Here is a 15,406-nt window from a genome sequence, read left to right as displayed (position 1 = left end):
AAAAATAGCTGTCCCCAAATACACACAGCCAAAAAGTCATGGCACGTATAAAGTGTGATTGTTAATAAAGGATAATCTTCTCTGAGGATCAGAGGAGATCTTCTCCTCAGATCTCTGAGGAGAAGATAAAACGTCAGATGAAGAGACATGATCAATTTTTCATTGTGTTGAATGTCTGAATGCAACTCCCTACATCCAAAAATTAGTAAATAAGCCAAGCTTTGTTAGTTATTAGTGTTGTATATATAATTTTAACAATCACAAGCAATTAGCTGTTATAGTTTTGTAATTACTATACCATAGCTCCTAAAATTAATTAAATAATTAAAAAACCAAATAATAATTTATTAAGAAAACTTAAATTTCTGCTTATTATGATAAATGCTTGTTTTCCTAGGCACATGTGCTTGTTGCTCGACTGCATGCTGTTTTTGGTAACACCTACATTTTCCTGTCTGGTCACATAGGTGCATATACTGTCTGCTAGGTACACGCTTTCATTGGCCCGGGTGTGTGTCGCCAGCACAGAGGCAGAGTTTGTATTGTATGTACTGCATCGTTCTTTACAAAGTGCTGTATCATCATCTGTACAATCTCTGCCTGACTTCCCCACAATTTAATCATAAACATACTTCCAAAATTCCCTGTGTTAAAAGTTTAGGGTTGTTTTGGACAGCATTACCAGCTGCCTCGGTTTACATGTAGCCTGCAGACATGGTTTACTGCTGCCTAGCACAGATTTTCCAGCCTGGTATGACAGGATGGTATTCTAACCACGGTCTTCATCTTACTATCACATGCAGTTAGGAAGCAAAACTCGTTTGCTATTCTGTGACTCAGTTCCATAATTTAAATATTTAAAGGCATCTTATATAAAGATTTTTAAAGACAAATGAAAATAGACAAAATGATAATTTTCCCTATTATGAATCTAAACATTTTCTACTTGATTCTATGTTGATGGATATTTAAAGGAAAACTGCAGAAATAATGTTTTCAGTTCTAAAACTATAAATAATGAGAGCTTGATATTGCTTGAGACAAACATCAAAAGTAATACTTTTCCTGAGAAAAACAGATGCCAAGTTTGAAAATAACTATTCATTTACTCTCCACCCTTTTATAACAGGCAAATTGAAATGTACAGAAATAATATCTTTGTTTCTTGATATGTGTTAAGCAAAATTATGAAACTTTGCTTATGACAGTATAAATAATTAAATGGGGATTTTGTTTACACCAATGTTTTCTGTACAAATACCTTGGAGCATTTCTATGTCAGGATTTTTAATTGAGGAAAATGATTATCTTTAAAATGTACTCTCACATGAATATTCATGTTTTAGTTTTACATAAATTAATACTAGCCTATGTTAAATTTTGTATTCAAAAAAGAGTACGAAACATGAAAAATGAGCTATGTCTAGAAATTGGGACCAAGGACCACAAGTGTATAAACAAATATATTACTTCTGATACTTGTTAGAAGGCATACATTAAATAAGATTTTTAAAAATTTCAGTTAATGATAAGAAGACATATAAGTTGAGATAAACTGTTTTTTAATTTTATTTGGAAAAACATTGTTTACGAGAACATAGGTATAAATTACTCTGGTATTTATTAGACACCTTCAAACATTTTACTCACAGAATGTTTTAATAGGCCATAGCAGGATGGTGAAAGCCAGGCAGGGGTCCCTGAACAAAACCATCCAGACCCAGAGCTGGGGAAAAGGACATCGCTATTTCCAGCAGGCCTGGCAGCACTAGTGTCCACCTGAGAGCCCCACAGGGCCACGTTTTCACTTTTACACCATTCTTAAAGGCGAGCTGTGGTCTGGCCTGGTCACAGAGGCAGGAGTGAGGAGACAGGGGGAAGCCAGAGCAGGGAGATCTGCGGGGACTTTCCAAGTGCACTGTGCTTCCCTGACATCGCCTTACAGCTGTGCCCCCATAATTAACCATCAGCATTCTCGGGAGCTTAGCTGTACAGTTAACACAGTTGCCGGATTTTACCTCCGGATGCGGTTAACTCTCTCCTCAGAGGCTCTGGGAGGTGCCGGCTCCCTTGGGTGCCACCCACCGCCTGCAGGTCCCAGTGAGTGCAGGGAGGAGGAGGAGAGGGTCTGCGGGTGAAGGGAGTGGAGGCAGCCTGTGCGGGACTTCAGGACGCCCTGGAGGTTCACGGGCTGCAGAAAGTGCTGAGAGAGTTTGAGCAAAAGGGGCAAAGGGGCCTTGGTCCTGTCGCCTGGATCGATTTCTCTGTCTTGTAGCCAACATTGGGGAAACAATGATTCGGTCCCAATTTATAGGCTATTTTACATTCAAACTGGAGAAAGTGATGGATGATTTCAGGACATCAGCTCCCCAACCAAGTGGTCCTCCAAATCCTCATGAAGAATATATCCCTTTTGATGAAATGAAGGGAAAAAAACTGATTGTCACTGGAGTTAAAGGTTTCTCTTAGACTCTTGAGCCACTGGGTGAATTGCTAGCAGATCAAGGAAAAACTACAGCAGCAGACAAGTTTCTCAGAGGAGTAGGAAAGAATGTGATGGTCCTTAGCTGTGTTTATCCTTCAGAGAAAAATAATTCCAGCAGTTTAAATCCAATGAATGGTGTTGTGCTGCCTGGAAATTCACCACGCTACACTGATGGGTCTAATATAAGTGCGCCTGGTACACTGAAGCCACTTAATCCACTAGAGACTTTTCTAGGCCCCCTTGACAACAAACGGTTTGCCTAAGAGAATAGACAGCAAAGAGTCAACTCACAGCAAAATGAAAAGAAAAATAAGTGATTTACAGACATCTCAATCAGAAGTTCCCTCCCTCAGCTCTATAAAAAATAAACATCCACTGTTTGATTGATTACTTTTGTGTCTAGATTTTGTAACCTGAACGACTAGTTAAGAGATAACAATCTGCAATATGTTAGCTAGGGTTAATTGCTCACTTTTTATTTGAAATTCTGTATCATTTCTATCCTCTTTTCCCCATTTTGCTTTTTTAAAAAATAAAATTATGAAAAAAGAAACAAACTACAAACATCCAAATGAAGATGCTGTGGAATCTGAGGGGCATGAAGTAAAAAGACCCAGGTTTGACAAAGATTTAGAGTCATAGATACAGCCAGGGGGTGAACCTCCAAGGAGATTTCTTCAGCTATGGTAGAAGAAACAGAAGCGTCGCCTTACTCTCTGGATAAATCAAAGAAGTCAGTTATACCAGGCAGTACTGTGCAGAAGAGGATAACAAAGAGGAAGAAAAACACATTTAGAGACGTCTCTAAAAGTGTGGAATAAGGAAATCTTCAAATTCTTGCACTTTTTATGTTTTTGTTTTGATTTTTGTTTACATGGATGAATTTAACATAACGGGCCCTATATTGCTGATTTTGGATTTTCCACCCATTTCACTCTAGTTGCTGCTGAGTTTCAGAGGCTCTAACTTGGACTTTAGAATATCAAAATTCATAAACCTAACTGTGGAGACATTTTGAAAATAAAATTTGACCATAACATATTCTTATTTTTATAGCCTTATATGACATCAAGAGACATGAGCTTGGAAAGAAAAAAAATACAGAAAGAAGAGTCCAATGGTATCTTAACTGTGAATGAAAATAATCAGATGGAAGAATCTGATCTGTCTCATGCTGAAGAGTTCACATTCCAGGTAATGAAAATACAGGCCCTGTAAGTAGCAGTTCAGACTGGCTGGAACAGAATTATCAGTAGGTTCCAATACCAGTAAAACTAAAAACGATATCTCAGAGTCATCCATGAAAAATGATGAGGAAGCCCAGAAGTCTCAGATGACTAAGATTAATGCTTAGAAATATTTTAATATCTGTTTTGTTCAACTTTATTATACCTAATGATATAGGCAATTCTGGCATTATGGTAACCATTGTTGATAACCTTGTACTCTGTTTTTACATCATGTGCTATATCGATCCTTGGTTTTGATTGACAGTTTGTTTTGTCATATTTGGTTTTATTTTCTTCCAAAAAAAAAAAAATGAGAACTATGGGAGTAATAAAACGCAAAATGTGTAAATTTTGTTGTTAAAAAAAAGAGAGGAAAATAAAGTGCTCTAAAGGACACAACTGCATGTGTCTTTAGGTGTGTTAGGATAGATGACCATATTACGGATTTTTTGTTGGATCATTGAACACAACTGTTTGCAGTCTCATTGTTTGAATGTCCACTTAGTATGCTTTGATCCTGTAACTTGGAGCAACTATTTCTAAGATGATAATTTGTAATCTTAGTGATTTCTGTACTTTTTTTGTAGTCCTGTATTACTTGTACCCTTACACTGTTTTGTCCTGTTTTGCTTTGTTTTTTCCTTTTAAATAAAATTTAAAAAAGAGAAAAATTTTAATACAGTCTTTTACACACAGTTCTGGTTTTACGCTGTGCAAAAATAAAATAAAACAAAACAAAAATAAAATAGAACCTTGGACTAACAATAGAAGCAGTTTGTAAAATAAAAAATTCCAGGATAAATCCTCAAGTGTTGTATGCACAAGAACTGTGAATGTAAGCTGTGCTGGGTCCTGGTGACTGTGGACTTCTTTGTTGGGGGAATGGTGGTCTGATCAAATCATTGTTTTGTGTATAGATTTTTTAAATCTAGAATTAAAGTTTTTAAACCGGGGGCTGGGGATTTAGCTCAGCGGCATAAGCGCCTCCCTTGCAAGCAAGCAGTTGGAGTTCGATCCCTGGTATCGATTTAAAAAAAAAAAAAAAAAAAAAAAAAAAAAAGGTTTTAAACCAGAAAGTAAAAACAAAATCACCATAGCTGTAAGTTGAACAGAACAAGCAGATATATCATTCGCATGTTTAAGCTGTTTTAGTAAGTTAGGACCACCTTCCCTCATTTTGATGACAACGCTACATACACCCATAATTAATTTGGTTTTATTTTTGATGTGATGATTGATATAACTTTGTATGTGAACTTATCACCAAATTGCCACCTATGCTGCAAAATATAACCAAAATTATCATTCTGAAGACACAAGTGGTTCCAGAATAAGCTTTGAGCATATTTTCTATGATTCAAATGTTTTCGTACTCTCCACAATTCACCTGTTTGTGAGTTAATCTGCAGTGCAATATGGAGAGACAGGGCCTGATGGGAGATATTATAGTCATGAGTGAAAAGCATAAAAAAATTAATACAATGAAAAAAGATTTTTGAGGATAGATTCTCTTTTCTGCTTATCTGTGGTGAAACATAATATGACAGCTGCCATCTCATGATACAAATATAAAGTGAAACTAGACCATAGACATGCACATAACTTTAAAATATACAACTTCTAGAAATATGATCATACAAGAAAAATATTTAATACTGATTTCTGTGCTGAATTTATAATTTTAAGAATAAATTTACAAGCTGACAAATGATAGCATGAGCTTTATGAATATTAAAGCTTTTGTTCTATGAGGTACATTGTACTGAGTTTGAAATGCTTTTCAAACTACCAATTGAGGTCAAACATGGTAAAAGGGTCTTCTATGAATAACACACAATTGTTTATGCACAACAGATAATTTTTTAAAAATAAAAAAAAAATCCAACTTAGAAACTGAGGTGTGGAGTTGCAGATGTAGCTCAGTGATATGTGCCTTATCTGGTATGTGGCAAAGCCCTGGTTTTTATCTTCCATGTAACAAAATAATAAATAAATAGTGAACAAAAGCCCCCAAAAGACATGTGTAGTGACAAAAATTTATTTCATTGATGACAAGAATGCTAAATGTTATATCCACATTAAAAAGTTTTTAATTTTCTAGCAGTGCTATATATAAGCCTATCATTTTTCAACAAATTGAACAACTTTTGTTCATCCAAAATCTGTACAAAAGTCTGTATTTTTTTTTTTTAAAAAGTATTTTTTTTACAAATTTCGAAAGCTAATCACCACGTTAACATATGAATGGACAAACAAATTGTAATTTCTTTATATAATGAAATACTACACAGCAGTATATTAAAGAACTATTAATAAAATATAGGTGGATGATGCATGTACTTGATAAATGATAGAAAGTTGGCCAGAAACTGCTGCGTGTTTTAGGGACTCACCCATATTTCACTTGGAACAGGTAAAATGACTGTGATAAAAAATATTACACATCAGTTATTGACAGGTATTTGGCAAAATGCACTGTATCACTTTTTTAGGAATTGGAGAAGATATTTCAGGATACTGGAACTAATTATAATCAATTCTAATTGATTATGTAGTTGCACATACAAACTGATCTACAAAATAATTTTTTTTCAACCCAACAATGAATACTTACAGGACCTCCCAGATTATTTAGATACTCACAAGAAGCAAAAATTTGTCACTTAAATAGTTGCAATCGGACAACTCAGTCTTTTACTATCAGCTTTCATATTGTAGGTAAATGCTATTTCCACAGCCCTTTTGGTGACTTTTTTTGTAGTTACTTTATTATTTTACTGTTTGGGGAAGGCGCACCAGACATGGAGCTGAGGTATTAGCTCATGTTCCTGGGGGAAAAGACAGCAATGCCCTAGAGAAAAAGTCATAGCTATTGTTTCTTCAAGTTTGAATTATAATGTTGTTGGTTAACCAATGTCATGGAGGGTAGGTGGTACAGAATGATGGAAAAAGGTTTTCAGTGGGTATCGTTATAACTAGCTAAAAATGGCTATATTTAACTGGGTATAGAGGCACCAATCTGTCATGCCAGAAATCTGGGAAGGTAAAGTCAGAGAAATGCCAATTCAAGCCAGCCCATGCAGCTTAGTGAGTCACATTAGGGAACCTTTGTCCAAAATAAACAACAACAAAGACAGCATCAATGACTGTGCCACACCTCTGGGGAAGCAGCTCAGTGGGGAGGATATGGATTCAATCTCAAGTATTGAAAAAAGAATTATTCTGTTGGATTACTGCATGGCAAGGGTACTGTAGATAATGATAATGCACTATAATTTGAAAAAGAATTTTGAGAATTTTCCCATAAAGAAATGGCATACATTTTATGAGGCAGATATGTTTAACATCATTTAAAAAATTATGCAATGTGTGCATATACTCAAACATCAAGTTATTCTCATGAAATGTACACATTTCTTTTTTTATATAACACATAATTTAAAAATAAAAGCAGTTATTTTGAACTTCTAATGAAAATATTCTGACCATTGTATTACAGGAGCCACAGTCTATATTTCTCATAGGAGGGTGATCTACTGTGCACAGGTTTTGAGCTCATTCACAACCCTTTCATGAAACTACACACATGTAGAAATCTATGAATGATTCAGGCTTATAACTGCAGCACTCTGGTGCAAAGGATGACAAGTCTGAGACTAGACTGACCAGACTGGTGACAGTGAGATCCTGTCTGAAATTACAAAATAAAAATAAAAAAGGAGGACTGAGAATATAGCTAAGTATAAGGCTCGCTGTTTGACACCTAGCACTGCAAAAGAAAAAAAAATTAACAAATAGAAAAACATTAAAATATGCATAGTTTTTAAAAACCTACAAGGAATTGGAAGTATATCAGAATTGATTGCAGTGTGCACAGTAGACTAATCCTGAATTAGGACTATGTAACAGCCTCATTCAAGAGAATGATAGAAAATATGCAGGCTGAAGTAATTTTGAAGAAATTTTATGTGGAATGTTTTATTTTAGAAAAGCTCAACCTAAAAAGAACTACATGCATAAATGCTGTTTCCCAGCTGTTAAAATCTTTTCTCACAAGAGTGAATGCTAGCAGCTCCTAAGTGGCCACCACAAGACTTCACAATAAACAGAAAGATGAGAGGAAGTGGGCACCTGGTACCCAGTGTTGGAGATGCCAAGTAGAGCCAAACAAAAGGGGAAAGCTGGAGTGTGCCTGGTCCTCAACAGAAATGGAAACAGTTACAAAAATTTGTCCTTTTGGCTTTTTAATTATGCAAATCTCAATAGACAATGTGCATATTCAAACAAATACATCTTTGGAAATTATTATTTAGGTGCATATTTTCAGCTACTCTTTATACAAATTCATTATCTGTAATACATAAAAAAATTAGATCAGAGAATTTCAGAAACATGTAAAAATGATATGGTCAGTAAAACCAGGATCCTCCAAACCTACTGAGTGGCTTTCTCCAGCAGAAATTTGGCAGTGCCACTGGCTCCAAATCTTCCTGCTAGTCATCAAATCCTCAGGGGTAATTATGTTAGTCTGTTTTTCATTACTGATAGGGGGAAAAGACACTTGCAAACAACTAGATGTGAGATAAGAGTTTGTGTTCTCTAAAACCAAAGGATGAATTTTCGGAACAATGAGGTTAAAGAGTGAAATACATTTATTGAGAAAAGGAAGTGGGTTGCCAAAATTTCTATCTTCCCTAGGGACTTTTATGGAGCCAAACCGTAAAGTGAGACAGGTCTAGGGTGGGGAAAACAGGAATATTTTCAAAGTGGCATGAGGTGGAACACAACTATGGTCAACTAATAAGATTAATTACTCAGACAAGATTGATTAAATAAGGGACAAATGGAAAGCTACTCATGTAGTAATCACGCCTGCATACAGAGCAGTGACTCTCCCTCTAGGGGGGTTGGTTAGTGACTCTGGCTTCCTTACATTGATAGAGACCTCTTTAGAGCATCAATACCTGGTGTTTAATCCTTAGGAAATATGTGGGTGCATTTATTTTAGCTTTTTTCTTGAGGTCTGGCCCACAGCAACTGTCTGCCTCACCCAAGTTTGTAAAGTAGCTCATTTTCTTCACTTGTTCCTTTGAGGTCCCTGCCTTGACTTTCTGCCTGTAATATTTCTATTGAATTCCATTGCCTGTAACATTACTGCCGTGAAATGTTTGAAGTGAGCTAACTTTACAAAGAGAAAAAGTTAATTCACATAACAGTTTTTGAGGTTGTAGGAGCAGGCATTGGAACTGGCTCAACTTTTGAGCTCTGCTGAGACCTCTTGGCTGTGCTCCATCCTGTCAGGAGCACAGATATAAAGGGAAGATTGTGTCACAGAAACAGAAAGGCAGATAGAAACCGAAGGGTTGAGCTAACACTTACTAATATGTTTTCCAAAGGAATCAGTTCAGGAGCAAATTCTGCCCTCTCAGGGGGCTCCTTCCAGGTCCTAAAGACTCTATTTAACCTGGAATAGTTTTGGCCTCCTGTATGTCGCATGTCAGTACCCTTTTCAATTTCATTTTAGTTTATGTGCTGCCTTCAAAAGATGATGGTTCCTTGCATAACCGTGTTTAAAATGTAAACCTGTCATCGGAACCTTTGTATCTTGTACCTTCTGAAGAAAAATTCTTCCTACTCTCAAGTTATAAAATTATTTTTGTTATTTGTAGTCTTTTGGAGCCCTTTCATTCTACCACAATCTGATGAGATACACGATATTTATTTCATTTGTTCAATAATGTGCGTTGTGATCTAATGTAACAAAGAGATCTTTGAAGCAATCATATACGTGAATGTCACTGTGGTTTAGGAGCAAGAAAAAAAGGTTTTAAATTATAAGAATAGATGTATTCTACTTTTATTTTTTTTAAATTTACACCAACTGAATCCAGGTAAAGTTCATTACAGTCCATATATGAAGCATAAAAATATGTATGACTTCAAGTGAGAAATGAAACTTCCTTTGAAATAAATGAAAAGCTCATGGAAAGTTACATTTAACTTCTTAAATGCCTCTGACACTTATGTCATTCAGAAACATGGTGAGAATTGTAGGTTATTCCTGATAATAATTTAAGAAAAAACAATAATATATTTGAATAAAAAGATGAGGGAGAATTACAGCTTTTATGATCAATTACATATTAATAGACTATCATGATGAGACAAGAGAAAAAATGAATAAAGCCTTATTGAAACGGGAATAATTTAGTGTTTTTCTGTGCCAAACCTGAAATACTACCAATGAAAACTACTTTGCAATGACAGAGAACTTAAACAGAATTCTGAATACTGTATCATAGACTTATCTCTGATTTTAGAATTTATATGATACTGTGATTTGAGCAACTATTTTCAAGATGATAATATGTAATCTATTAACAGGTGATTTCTTACTGTTATGTTTTTTTTTTGTAGTTCTGTATTACGTGTACCCTTACACCGCTTTGTTTTGTTTTGTGTTTTTCTCTTTTTCCTCTTAAATAAAAAAAAAAAAGAAAGAAATATAGATAAATAGAGAAGACATTGGAGACACTGAGTTACATGTTTGACCTTTGTAACAAGATGGAGTATTAAAAACAGAAAATAGTTTAAAAGACAATCTAGCCTTACTATGAATAAAAGCTGAGAATTTTCAATCTGTACTCTCCACGTTAAGATGACCACTTCTGCAAGTATGTAATTTCAATGACCTTTCTTCCAGACTACCTATGTCACATCATCTCTTGTCTTGTAAATGCAAAATTTAATGCAATCCAAATTCATTCATCACTGTTTGACATTGGATATCTTTAAAGTAAATTATAAAATGCTAAATGATTCATTTGCAGTTGAAAATATTAAGTGCATCTAATTTCTAGTTTTGTCAGTATCTATTCAAACTTTCATTTTCAGTGTTAATACTGTTTCCTGACCACCATCCATACTGTTTATCTTGGGAAGTGAAGCTTCTGTATCCTTCATAGGTACTAAGGAGGGACTTAATTACCACTGCAATAGGGATTAATTTGATTCCATGCAAATGAGAGTTGATTGGCATCAGAATTATAATTAGGACGTTTCTCAAAACAGACTCAATATTAAATGTTTCCCTTGTTTATCCGCCCTGTATTTAACCTTCATATAAATTTAGATGAATTGAAATGCAAAGTAATAAGTATGTATTTTGATAATGGCAGGCATGTTTCTGGTTTTTGTTGCATAGCAAATGGAAGATTGTAAAGAAGAAAACCTAAAACAGTTATATTATTTACGTAAATAGAGTTGACCAATTGCTAATTGGCCTAAATAGGTTATTGATACCAAATTGCCATTGTTATTTAAGCACATGAGTCTTTGACATAACCATAACAAACTTTAAACATGAGAATAATGGTAGCTGACATCAGTCTAAACGTTAAGAATGTTTTTTTTTTCTTTTTATATTAAAAAGAAAATTTTTGTTGATTGTTTCTTAATCTTACAGTAATAAGGAACAGGGAAAGAATAAATTATATCAAAATGTGCAAGATTAAGAAGTGGAGCAGTAGCACTCTATTTACCTTTCTGCCAGTTTTCTGTCCCTGAAAGTGACTGTAACTTAGGTCCTACTATGTCCCAGTCATTTCATTCAGACAGGATTTTTTTAATAAGTTGGGCATTATCACAAATGTGTTATTTCACCTGTGATTAAAATTATGACTGCAGTAAATTTAATATGGTTTATTATTTATTTTGAACTGTAGTAGTTATTTTGTGCTGTTGTCACATATTCATTGTTCCCCAGACCCTACTTTCTGACTCTAAAATAGTTTTCCATCGATTTGAGATTTTGTTGACCATCTGACTAGTTTGGATAAATCAGAGTCTCAAAGTCAATCCTGTGAGTTATTGCCAGCCCATAAAATGTGACATTAGAAAAACCAGATGAGATCTCTTTTCCTGTTGCACAGCAAACAGAGCAAAACAAAGCAAAACAACAAAACAGTGATACTGGTAACTTCTCATAGCCTAATTCCCTGGGTGGAGATAGAGGCAATTCTCTAACTTTTCTGAAATGAACATGCAAAAAGATGAAGATATTAACATTTATGTTTCAGTATTGTTTCTACCATTTATAACAAAACTAAAATGATATTTGAAATAAACAAGCAACATTTTAATGAAGAACATCTTTAGAATCAGTACTATTTTATCACATAAACAAAGGGGTGAAAAACTGACAAGCAATGCTTTGGTAGGTGAAGTCATAATGAATAATTATTTAAAGTTCAATGACACATATACACTTTCAAGTCATTAATTCAGAGGAATGATAAGAGGCAATTGGAGGATGTATCGCCAAAATCATTAGATTTAAGCTGAAAAACAAACATAGAGCTGTGGCAATATGAAAATGTGTAGAAAGTATATTTTAGTGACAGAAAATACAATTTCTTAAATGAAAATCACCATGGTAAGTTGATGATGCAAAATGATACCCCACATGGCTGGAAATTCTCAAGAGAGAAGTTTAAAATTAGATTGGACAGAGAAATGGGAAGATTTGAGTGGGAGTTGCATAACAGGAGAATATGAAAACATATCATATTATGAGATGTTAGCCATGGGAATTTTTTGGATTGTTACAGTGAGTAGGGAGATGATGTGAGTTAATCAACATTTTGAGAAGGTAGTCTGCTGCATTTTAGAAAATTACTTTGATAAAGGGAAAAGTAGAGAGAAGAATCCTATGCCAAATTGTTTTCTGTAGAAGATCATTGATTCACACTTTAGCTTACCAGACTTTATATAGAGATGGTGAGACAGGAACAATCAGCTTTATAAGGCAATTTAGAAATCGTACACATATTACTTATTTAATGCAAATTTTTTAGCAGCAATTTTTTGAAACTTCAAATTTATAAAACTTCAAAGTACTGATCACCAGACTAGTAACTTTCCATTATGATATGCTATAATGTATTAATATTTCTTACATGAACTGTTTCAGGAAACATGGGAAATTTAAGGCAAAATAAGAAAGATGAGTCCCATATATCACAACAGTTTCCTATTTGACTTCTTATTTGTAGAAAAATCGGCACTGGCACCATGTTTCCATGACAAACAGATAAAATCTCAGAGGAAACAAAAATGGCGGGGAACATTTATGACAGATAAAAGTTTTTAGAGACTTCTCCACGAAATGGCCTCTTGCCTTTGGTTTTCAGGTGAAATCAGAGAAAAGAGACCCAAAATAATTAGATTTCATTTGATTATTTTAAATGACAATAACTAGGATTGTGTTTTTGGATGGGCAGATGAAGAAAAAGTTGTTTTGTTTGTTCTTTTTTTCTTTTTCTTTTTTGAAAGCAGTAAGAAGATACAAGTGTTCCCATCTAGTGTTCCTTCTCCAAGCAAAAGATCTGGTGACTTCTCTAGGTCCTGGTTCTTTAGCACTATTTCTGTGACTCCCTTTGTTGAGTGTCAGTTCACTGTGTCTGAGGCACCTAAGCTATTGCTTTCCTGGATAACTTGTTTAATTTCCAGTACTTTAAATATTTTCTGCGGTATCAATGAAGTTAGTTTTCGGAAGAAAAAAATACTAAATCTATCAAAAATTCTCCTTGATATTTAGTTTTATTTTTGATAGAGAAAGAAAATATTTTTGCTGAGGTTATTTAAAATTCAGTTTGCATAAATTACTACCAAAGAGTGATAGTTAAGGTCTTCTAAGTAGATCAAGTTTTTTATTCTTTATTTTTTAGCTCAGAGGGTGCATTTTCATGAAAATCAAGGATAGCATCACTAGCCTGTAGCCCTTAACACTAACTGTATAATTATAAATGAAAGGAAGTTTGATTGTTTAACCTAGAATTAAGTGAGTCAAAAAGTTGTATATTTAATTATATGGCATATTTTGAGTAATTTTTTGTGAATGCTATGTTGTGAGATCACAATTATTATCAGTATGTTTGATCATATCAAAGTACTGTAGTAATCTATAAGACCAGTCAATGTAAACTGCAGTGGAAATGCGGTTAACTAGGGTGATACTGTGGGTTCATTCGTTACTGTGGTCATTTTTATTTTTCAGTGTATATTTCAATTTACTGCAATCCAATACTGACTTGGTTCTTGAAGCTTTTACTTAAAATCTAGAATCACATTACAAATGAATCTAAGGGGAAAATAATGCCTTTTGCAAAGTTGCATATGGTTTTATGAATCTATAGAATGTTTTAAAATTAAGACTGTAAATAATTATTTGTGAAATCATACTTACCCTGTCAATCCTTAAGTGTGGTATAACTACTCATGTAGAATTATTTAAATTTTCATAGAATATTTTGGTAATATGTGCAGCATTTTCTTATTTGTCATAGAAATCACTTCATACGTCTTGCTAATTTGGAAATTAGTATTTTCATTGATTTTTATATTATTATTATTATTATTATTATTATTATTATTATTATTTGTTTTTCTGCTTTAAATTCACTGTAGTTAGTATTGCAGTACTTCAGTTTGTGGATTTTTCTATATAGCTCAAGATAGGATCGATTTTTATGAGTAAAGGAACTCAGCCTGTTTTGGATATTGTGCTCTAAATATATGCATTCAAAAATAATTGAACATCCCTTGAATATATCATTAGATGTTTTCTACTTGCTTTGTATGTCACTGAATTAGTTCAAATTTTAAATTATGCCTGAGATAGTTTATATGTATATTTCTAATCCTGTTTTCTTTTATTGAATTCAAACCATTATTATTAAAAACATATAATTTTAGTAATGCCATGAATTCTTATTGATTATATGTACTCTTTTGAATTTTAATGTAATGATCGCATTTATCATGGGAGAGAGATAATCTATACAACACTTCTTAGTTCTTTAGATGGCCCTTCCTGGGTGTCCCTCTCCTTCCTTCCAATTCTAAATCCCCTGTCCATTTGCCAAAGATCTTATGCCCTTGTTTCCTATTATGCATCTTTTATTTTACTTTTAAATTTATTTATACTTTGCATTTGTCATGTGAGAGTAATCATGCAATATTTGAACTTAAGAGTCAGATTTATTTCACTTAATATTATGATCTCAAGGTACAGATATTTCTCTTTTCTACCAAACAATACATTTGGTGTGAATACATTTGATATTAAAAAGTCACCAAACTCTGATATTCATTTATTCTTGCTTATAATACAGAATTTATAAAATGCAAACTTCTCTTTTTAAAATTTTAATCTATCCATGTTTTTTGATGAACTGTGTCTGTACACCTAACCAGTGAACAGTTACACTGATAGACCTGACTTCAGTCTTTCATTGAGCTATGCTCTATTCTTTAAACTGATACACTTGAAATATATTTTCAAAAACTTGACTTTCAAAACTTAAATGATTTTAGGCATGTACAGGAGATGGCAACAAAGCAAGAGTGCTGCTATTTACTTTATCCCAATTTTTTTCCCAGGAATATTGTAAATTTAGATAAATAAATGGCTGGAGAATCAGCTACCAATTAATTTACATCCCTTAACTTGAACATTATTTTTCTACAGCACGTTTCTTTCTCAGACTATTGACGTTTCTAAAAAATACAGTGATTCAATTTTTCATGTACTTGTTATTGGGCTAAGAGTGGTGACATGATGCTATTTAAAACATCCATTGAGAAACAAAATTTATTTAAATTTAAATTGCATGGCGTTTGGCAATCTTTC

General features: G+C 33.7%; 1 pseudogene; it reads left to right on the top strand.

Annotated features, from left to right (window-relative positions):
- The first annotated feature begins 2,167 nt into the window (after nucleotides 1–2,167).
- LOC100730141 (serine/threonine-protein phosphatase 4 regulatory subunit 2-like) lies at nucleotides 2,168–3,839 on the top strand (annotated as a pseudogene).
- Nucleotides 3,840–15,406: the final 11,567 nt, after the last annotated feature.

This window comes from Cavia porcellus, unplaced genomic scaffold, assembly GCF_034190915.1.
Source record: "Cavia porcellus strain 051 isolate PalLab524CR breed Dunkin Hartley unplaced genomic scaffold, mCavPor4.1 scaffold_15, whole genome shotgun sequence".
NCBI lineage: Eukaryota > Metazoa > Chordata > Mammalia > Rodentia > Caviidae > Cavia > Cavia porcellus.
The sequence above is the reverse complement of the archived record's forward strand: the minus strand, read 5'-3'. Positions and strand labels throughout refer to the sequence as shown.